The following is a 9,704-nucleotide window of genomic DNA, read 5'->3' as shown; positions in this document are numbered from 1 at the left end:
TCAGTGTGGTACAATTTTTTTCAAGGCACTTCAGTGTCTATAACTTTTTTATCTTTTTGAGCATTATGAACTCTGGATGATGGATATTAAAGCCCAAAGGGCCTTCTTTCCAAAGACACCAAAATTGTGTGTGTAGCACACTGTTGTCAGGAACTGTTACCATTTTAAGTTAGGTAGGTCATTTTCAGCTGTGAGTCCCAAAATGGGGGGTGCAGGATAACAGGTTAACGTTATTGCACCCCAAGTGTGCAAAAATGAGGGGCATGGCACCAATGTTCCCTCTAATTTTTTTCTTGCTGAGCAAAACTTTTCCCTATTGGGCAGACATTTCGGCCACCTGAGCAAAAACATTCTTCATACCAGACCTGTACAGCACGCACACAAAACAGTGTGTAAATTTTCAGCATCATTACTCCAGTCTTCAGTGTCACACGATCCTTCACAAATCATTCTAATTTGCTGATTTAAAATCAATGTTGGAAACAGTTGTGCTGCTTAATGTTTTTTTGGGACCTGTGATATTTTTTCAGGATTCTTTGATAAATAAAAAAGTTAAAAAGAACAGTGTTTATTCAAAATAGAAATGTTATGTTACAATATATACTACTATTCAAAAGTTTGTGGTCAGTAATTTTTATCTTTTTTTAAAAGAAATTAATACTTTTATTCAGCAAGAATGTGTTAAATGGATAAAAAGTGATAGTAAAGACTTATATTTTTAGAAAATATTTCTCTTTTGAATAAATGCTGTTCTTTTTAACTTTTTATTAATCAAAGAAAAAGTATCAAAGGTTCCAAAAAAAAAATATTAAGCAGCACAACAGTTTCAACACTGATAATAAACCAGCATATTAGAATGATTTCTGAAGGATCATATGACACTGAAGACTGGAGTAATGATGCAGAAAATTCAGCTTTGCTTCATGTGAATAAATACTATTTTAAAGTATGTTAAAATAGGAAACCAATATTTGAAATTGCAATAATGTTTCACAATATTACTGTTTTTTCAAATAAATACAGCCTTGATGAGCATAAGACACTCCATTAAAAAACAAGGTCAATTATTTATTAGGTTTATAATATAGGCCTAACATAATATACTATCAAAATAAACTGAATTTAAACTGATAGAATAGAATAGAATAGAATAGAATAGAATAGAAAAGAAACTGAAACATTTGAACTAAAATCTGTAAGTTAAATATTTAAAAAAAACGTGAACGTGAATTCTTCTATAGCTATCTAAACATCCCTATGAAATACAGTTTGCACAATACACCTGTGTGTGACTGTAAATGTCTCTGAGTTTTGTTACCGTTCTGTGCCCATCATCCGCTATTTCCAGCACTTAATCAAGCCACTCTTCTTTAATACATGATGACGTTTTATTTCACATGTCATTACGTTTGCGTTGGCTCTCGATTTGAGCTATTTCTTCCGCAACCATTAAAATATTTGGTTTCTACATCATTCTCTTTCGATATCAACTCTATAGTGGTTTACCTGAGCATTGCAATTCATTCGCTTTCGCAAATGGCTTCCCCAACTAATTTATGCGTGTGCGCGGCACATTATTTCTTCTGCACGGCCGCAGCTTAGAGGGAACATTGCATGGCACTCTATATAATTTGGCACTGAGCAGCATTGCCTCAGAATCTTTAAGCTGAACAAGAAATGACATGAAAGACCTGAGCATAGGTGACACAGCATGAATGCGACATCTTGTTCCCTTCTCAGAAAATGTCACTTGATGAAAGTGTGGGGTGACAGCGCTAGACCGAATGGAAGAACTTGGTATTGGCATGCTTCACCCATGAAAGCAAACCTCAGGAACTTCCTGTGATTGGGAAGGATGGAGACATGAATGCATGCGTCCTTCAAATCTATGGTGATGAACCCGTCCTCGGAACTGATTTGTGTCACAGTCTGTTTAGACGTCAGCATCTTGAATCTGAATGTCTTGACAGAGCAGTTGAGTTGGCGCAGATCTAGGATATGACACCCCCCCCGTCCCATCCTTCTTGGGAACAATGAAGTATCAGCCATCAGACTCCCTCTCGAGTGGAGGGACATGCTCTATAGTTTGGTTTTTGGATGGTCTTCCTGCTTCTCATCAGGCCAGACAATCTTTGATTTTTCTACAGCCCTAGTCACCACCTCCAACAACTCCCCATACTGGATGGACTTGGGTCAAGAGTCCCCAGTCTCATCCCTCATGGCTCACCACATCAACCTCCTCAGAGGAAGACAGGCCCGCAGAGCGGGCGAACTCTGAGAGAGGGTGCTGGATCTGGTGGGTGAGGGCGAAGAAAGGGCCATGCCTGTCTCCAACCCCTCCACCAGATCCACCTGCTATCCCCACGACCTAAGTAGCCACTCTGCCTTGGCAGCCACGGGACCCAAACTGCAAGGACCGTGAGCCTGAGCACTCTGAGAAGTCAGCTCCCTCAAAAACTGTCTGTGCATGCTTTGATGGTATGCTTATAACGGTATAAGCAGAGACAGTAGAATAAACATAATGGCACACAACCAGCATACACAGTTGTAAGAAATTATAGTCTGCCTCGACCAAACTTCCACTCCAAGTAAACTATTCTCCTTTCTCTACAAAGAGCTTAATTATCATAGAGATAATTCTTTCCGATCTCAATAATATGTAAATAGTATCTCCTGAACGTTACTTCGTCAATCGTCACCTATAGCGTGGGAGCGGCAGTAGGCCATCAAGAACCATCTGCTGACCAAAAGGGTACTTGAATATAATTGCACCTTAACATTTGGTTGTTTCCACCTGAAAGGGTGGAGATATGGGAACGGAAGGCTATCACTTTGACACAGCACTGCATGAACAACATGACTGTAGCTCAGTCACAAGCAGATGCTGATGTGAATTGTAGGAATAGTTTTATGATAGTATTATATTTTAGAAAATATGTTTACTATCAAAAGGGGGGTGATTCTTTATCATTTTTGGGAAATGTGTTAATGGCATTAATATTTAAATTTAATTAATGAGAAATTATTGAATTGCATTCTGTGATAAAATTTCTGTAGCTTTGGTTTTGAATGTGAAGAGATTCTTGTGGGGGAAAGGGGGGGAAACCTCTTCTTTTTTATCTCGTTTCAGGTATTAAGCATCGAGGTGTTTGTTTGAAATGTGTTCCCTCCCGGAGAAAGATGATCCGGTCATCTGAAGGACTTCAAGAAGGCCAGCAGGGCCAGTGGAGCCAGGGGACTTCCACAAAGGGGACTGTAAGAAATTATAGTCTGCCTCGACCAAACTTCCACTCCAAGTAAACTATTCTCCTTTCTCTACGAAGAGCTTAATTATCATAGAGATAATTCTTTCTGATCTCAATAATATGTAAATAGAATCTCCTGAACGATACTTCGTCAATCGTCACCTATAGAGTGGGAGCGGCAGTAGGCCATCAAGAACCATCTGCTGACCAAAATTCGTGGTTCATTCTGACTCCGTTGAACCCAAGGTACTACATGTACTTTGTCACTGCTATGCTGCAATAAACATCTTCATCGAGATCTTCATCGTCTTCATCACTTTTTCTTACACAGTGCATGCCACTGTCCACAAGTACCATAAGCAGCACATACCTGACAACAGTGGAGGGTGGGGTGGAGGTTTTTCAGCAGGGCCCCCTTGCAACGTGTCTGGGCCCTCTCTCTGGTCTAGTGACCTGGGATCGTGCCTAGTAGGCCTGTGCATTGTACGCTTGTTATATCAGTAAGCCTGCCCACTCTGATCATGCAAATGAGCCAGCTTTCAAACAAAGACACTTCTTCCATTAAGTCTTTCATCCGAGACTGCATCCAAATGCCCATTCAACGGCAAAGGCAATGCAAGTATCTTACATTTGACTAAACTATCCAGAGGGTTATATACTAAGCTTTGGACCTCTTGTTACCAAGGTGCTGATGGTTCCTTCAAATGGTTAAACTGACTTGTAACTGTCCATTCCTCCCCTGTTTCACTTTGATTTATTCAGTCATTCTCACTTTTCTGTTTACCCTTGTATGAGTGATTGCGTGCATGTGTTTGTTTAAACTAGTTACTGTATGTGTTTGTGATTTAGTTAATAACACTTTGTGCAAAATACATATGAGTTCTCCAGTTCTGATTCTGCTTGCAGAATCATGTCACTTGCTACATGCTCTAATGCATTAGTACTGTAAGTAAGTGCCCTATTGAATGGTCTCTCCTGTTGCATCGCTGACGCATGTGAGGAAACTATCGACTATCGTCTCTAGGTGCTGATCTGGCTGGCTAGTCCATTTTAGAGTGGCCTTTTATTGTGGCCAGCCTAAGGCACACCTGTGCAATAATCATGCTGTCTAATCAGCATCTTGATATGCCACACCTGTGAGGTGGATGGATTATCTCGGCAAAGGAGAAGTGCTCACTAACACAGATTTAGACAGATTTGTGAACAATATTTGAGAGAAATAGGCCTTTTGTGTACATAGAAAAAGTCTTAGATCTTTGAGTTCAGCTCATGAAAAATGGGGGCAAAAACAAAAGTGTTGCGTTTAGAATTTTGTTCAGTGTATATATATATATATATATATATATTCTGTGTGGAGCCCTGGACCCCCTATTTGTGGCAGGTTTTCTCTATCCATGCAATGTTCTCACCTTTTTACCCCTTACCTGTTTGCATCCCTGACACAATGAACAGCGTTTACAGCAGATAATGTGAAGTCCAACTGAAGTTCACTCTTTTATATGTGTAAGTATTTCTGACATTAAGCTGTCATATACCAACTTGTAACATGATAAGAAAAAAACATCTAGTCATTTATTGAATGGTTAGATGAAGAGTCAACTCTCCTGACCCACCACTACTTTTTGGCAGATGATGTTCTGGATGTTCCAACTGTCAGCACTTAAGACTGATGCCAAATCGTGAATGTTTTCCACTCCCACTGCAGGATGTAGTTTGTAGAGAGGTGGAAACTGACTTCAGAGTTGTATAATCTGGAGTGTGCTGCATTAATGTGCTGTGGGCTGGTCCAGTAGCCTGGTTGGAGACAGGGGTGTCTGGAGACATGCTGCAGTACAGAGAGAGACAGAACAGCAGTGCAGACTCAGGGGGTCCTGCTCTGAAGGATGAGATTGATGATACAAGGGACTTCCTCTCTCTCTCTCTCTGTGTGTGTGTGTGTGTGTGTGTGTGTGTGTGTGTGTATTCTCCCTTGATCCATTTTTTTTTTCAGTCTTCTTTTGTTTTATTTTGTTCTTATGCCCAAGGAGCTCTTGAACCCCACAAGGCCGTCCAAAGTATTCACAAATCCAAACGCATATTTGGGGTCATAGCACTCACTGTCTTGGGGCCTGACTCGTGCAAAGTAAATAATTATTTTCATTTTGATGCTTTTGAGAGATGTGATAATGCTATCTTTTCCTGGAGGAATAGCACTGCCAAGGCTCTTTCATACTTTGCATATACATGTAAAGCAAGGTTTTTCTTTCAATCTGAGGAAGATTTAACCATTGACTTTACCAGCCAGGGATGTTTTTTTTCACGGATATCATTTGGAGAAGGAGGAAATATATTAGCAATTACAAGAGTAGAAAACATGATTTGGCAAGGTTTTCCTCTGCAGATGAACTCTGAAAAGGATATTTGTCAAATTAGGATTGGGTTAATTGTGGCATCTTGGCACATGCACCTTGTCCAAGAGATGGGGGTAAGTGTTTGTGATGTGGCTTCACCAAGCAAAAACAAAACTGGACATACATATATACAGAGAGAGAGAGTGTGTGTGTGTGTGTGTGTGTGTGTGTGTGTGTGTGTGTGTGAAAATTGTATAAGATTCTAATAAGATTTTCATACTTGCAACCCACTACCCACCCTGCAATCCACACGAGCTCTCTTAGCATCAAGTAAGAGTGTAAACCAAATCTTTACTTACACAGCATAATGTAAAGGTCTAAATCTGCTGCTAATTTAATTACTATGAATTAAATGAATAAAGTTTGTGTTGAAAGAATGTAATAATAGTGTGATATGGGATTCTCAGAGGAAGTACAGTATGAAATATTGTTCTATGCATACTGCCTCAAAGCATAACAGGAATGGATATGTATTTATTTATTCAATCATTCACTCATTCATTCATTTTTCATGATTTTCCACTGACAACACGCCGACAGACAAGACAGAGCAGTTACTTCTGGTATGAAACAAGGTCTCAGCTTTCAAATTTTGTCATTTTTTAAGAAATTAAAACAATAAATACCATTTTGTGGTTCTTTAATGTGTCATGACAGATCACTGTATTGCCTCAGTTCTAGCAGCACGTGAAGCGATCGTCTTTTCATAATTACTTAAAGCACGGAATAAATATGAATGAACATCAGAAAGTATTTTATTTCAACCACAGAAAGACATCAATACACAACTTTTTTTTTTAAAGTTTAATTCCCCTGAAGTTAATCTACTCTCTTGTCTGATTTGTTTGTCGGACAAAATGGTGGATTTGGCATTGTGATTGGTCAGATCGCCTGTCAATCAAGCTCCTTGTGAACGGTCAATATTGATCAAACTCAGTAAAAACATTATTAATAAATCATACTATGTACAGACAAGCAGAAGAACCCGTTAAGCATTTTCCTCCCATAGAAATCCGTTATAAGGAAAATGCATAATGTGGCTTAATGCGTTAAGACATTGTGTTTAAAAGACCAAACTCAGTATACACATTATTAATAAATCATACTATGTACAGACAAGCAGATGAGCCCATAATAAAAATGCAATGCGTTTAATTACGGGTCCAGCGTTTCCCCAATAGAAAATGTTATGAGGAAAATGTGTTGCGGTCGTATCCTGGACTCATCTGCTTGTCTGTACATATTATGATTTATTAATAATGTGTTTACTGAGTTACTAACAAAAAACAACAAACAGACTAATATATGTTTAATAATAATATGTTTACAGTATTGCTGTCAAATTATTAATTGCGATTAATAATCACATCCAAAATAAAAGCTTTTTGTTTACATAATATATGTTTGTATACTGTGTATATTTATTATGTATATATAAATACAAACACATGCATGTATATATTTAAGAAAAATATGTTATGTTTATATATTAAATAAATTTATATAATATAAAATATAAGAATATAAATATATAAATGTATATACATGTAAATATTTTCAAAATATATACTGTATGTGTGTGTGTATTTATATATACATAATAAATATATACAGTACACATAATATATTATGTAAACAAAATCTTTTATCATCGATTAATCGTGATTAATTGTTTGACAGCACTAGTTTACAGGTGTTTTACCTGTATTCAAAATATACAGCCCCCCACTTAAAGAGAATATTCAAGATGCTCCAAAACAAATAGAGTCCAGGAGGGTGTCGCACTGGAGGCTAACAAGGGGTATGGATGTGATAGGGCACAAAACTTTGCCATTGTCACTGGCTACGTTTACATGCAACCAAATAATCCGTTTGTAATCGGATTGACGGCTCAATCGGACTGAAAAGCCTTCATGTAAACACCTTAATCGATTCGATGGAGCTCGATCGGAATGAAATTTCGATCGGATTGAAGGGGGTGGTTTATTCCTTTTCTAATACAATTGAGAGTGCATGTAAACACTCGATCGGATTGAACCCCGAAACTGAAAGGACTGCACATGTGTAATGACGCAGAAATAGCGTAATGACGTATGACGCGCAGAACGAGCGGTTCTTCCTTTTGAATAAAGTGTTGTATAAATGCTTGTCCTGTCATTATAAAACTCTCCTTTCACTCGGCAACTGTGAAGTGGAGCAGGACAACCTCCCACCAGTCCTTTTTTTGGATTCTCATCCACAGGCAACCCGTTTTGCGCGCGGGGAGGGGTATTTTTACTGCGTGATAAATATGAGCAGCACGGCACAGTGGTTTGTATGTATATTTATTCATAAATGGATAAATATTAATTCTGCTGTTAAAAACAAATAAAGAAACAGTGTAGGAGAGTGGTTATTATGTGCAAACAGTGAGAAACTCTATATTTGTGCAGTGCGCGCATATCAAAAAAAATAAATTGTGATCAGAAGCTTACATATAAACGCGCACATCAACCCGATCACTTTATTTAGCGTTCATGTAAAGACTACATTCAGATTCATCCATCGGAATGAATTCAGTCCGATTGAACCAAAAATTGTGCATGTAAGCGTAGCCACTGACTTTACCACTGTGTTAAATGCATACAGCACACAAAATTGCCCAGCAAACACGTTAATGTGGGGCCCAAATGGTTTTTCCAAATAAACTTTGCTTAGAAGCTTGAAGTACTGGTTTCTGTTTATTGAATACCTTTACAATTTTAGTGGATTTAATGTAATGTTTGGGTTTAGGGGTTTAACGTAAAATAAGGTAACCCAAACAGACAAATATATTAGCCCATATGTATACCTGTTGTGGCCCATAAGAGACCTACATAAGACCTAGTTGGGTCCCATCTCTAACCCATGTAGGCAGGCTCATGTAGGCACCAAATGGGAGCTACCTGGTTAACCCATATGGGCCCTATATGGAGCCCATCAAGGGCCCATCATCAGCCCATCTGTGCTAACCCATGTGGGGCCACCATGGAAACTGAGGACAAAATTAGCTGGGTCCCAGTTGGGTAGCCCAGGTGGGCCCCAGATATCAGCCCAGTTGCAACCCCTATGGGCCCCACATAGGTGTGTTGGCTGGGTGGAAACACTTCAGGAGTTTCGAAGTCATCATCGGATTGGTTGAATTATACAGGATTTCCTGGAGATGTGTTTGTCACTTTCTTTAACGTTCCACCTGGAAACAAAGATTCCATGTAGAGGTTTGGTCCCGCTCCCGCAAGGTTCTATTCCGCACCCACCCGCTCCCGCTATGTATTCACTCTTTGTTCACCCGCTGTCCGCTTAGAATAATTTTCTTCCCGACCCGACCGTTCCCGCTAAATTTAGATCTCGTTTCCAGAATCTCACATTAAAATTTCCGCTACTGAAAGAAAGAGAGATAGGCTGACAAATAAAATTGTAGTCTGCACAAAATTGTATGTTATTTTCATAAAATGTATGTATGTTGTCTTGTCAAGAGTCTTGAATTTATTGACTTTGACTTGAATTTATATGAATTATCTTAAGACACAAAATTTGTTTAATATTTTATGCAACAGTAGGAAAAACGTGTCAGAGAAAATAAAAATGTTGTACAAAAATTGTATTATTTTTATTCGTCTTGTCAGGATACAATTAATTTAACATTGACAACACAATAGGGAAAACATGTCGCAGAGAGAAAATAAAAATAAAAATGTAGGTTGTACAAAAATAGCCTATTAGCTATTTGTAATCGTCTTGTCAAAATACTAAATTTGTTTGGCATTTTTCTGTTAACACAGTAGGAAAAGTGTCGCAGAGAAAAATAAATAAATAGGACATCTTTCATTTAAAATTATAGGCTAAGCAAAATATAAACAAAACCGAGTTGAACGTCCTTCGATGAAAGCGCATCCACACTTTGCTCCATCCTTACTCTGCTCTGTCACTCATCGACAACCTGCCTGTTCTGTCTGAGGGCCGTATATTTACCACAGGTACAGCCTGCTCTGAGCATATGCACATGTTGCGCACAGACCATGCAAATAAAACTCGTGACGTTTAAAGTAAC

At 38.5% G+C, this 9,704-nt stretch overlaps 1 long non-coding RNA gene across 1 annotated transcript in view; it reads left to right on the top strand.

Annotated features, from left to right (window-relative positions):
• LOC107679697 (uncharacterized) overlaps positions 1-8,717 on the top strand; it is a 17,983-nt gene extending 9,266 nt beyond the window's left edge. The window contains exons 2-3 of the long non-coding RNA XR_001633081.1: positions 7,644-7,650; positions 8,707-8,717. This is a non-coding gene — a long non-coding RNA (uncharacterized LOC107679697). The remainder of the gene's footprint in view (positions 1-7,643; positions 7,651-8,706) is intronic.
• The last annotated feature ends 987 nt before the right edge of the window (positions 8,718-9,704 follow it).

Source organism: Sinocyclocheilus anshuiensis, unplaced genomic scaffold (genome assembly GCF_001515605.1).
Source record: "Sinocyclocheilus anshuiensis isolate Anshui unplaced genomic scaffold, SAMN03320099.WGS_v1.1 scaffold696, whole genome shotgun sequence".
Taxonomy (NCBI): domain Eukaryota; kingdom Metazoa; phylum Chordata; class Actinopteri; order Cypriniformes; family Cyprinidae; genus Sinocyclocheilus; species Sinocyclocheilus anshuiensis.
Note: the sequence above shows the minus strand (reverse complement) of the source record. Positions and strands in the feature narration are given on the sequence as shown.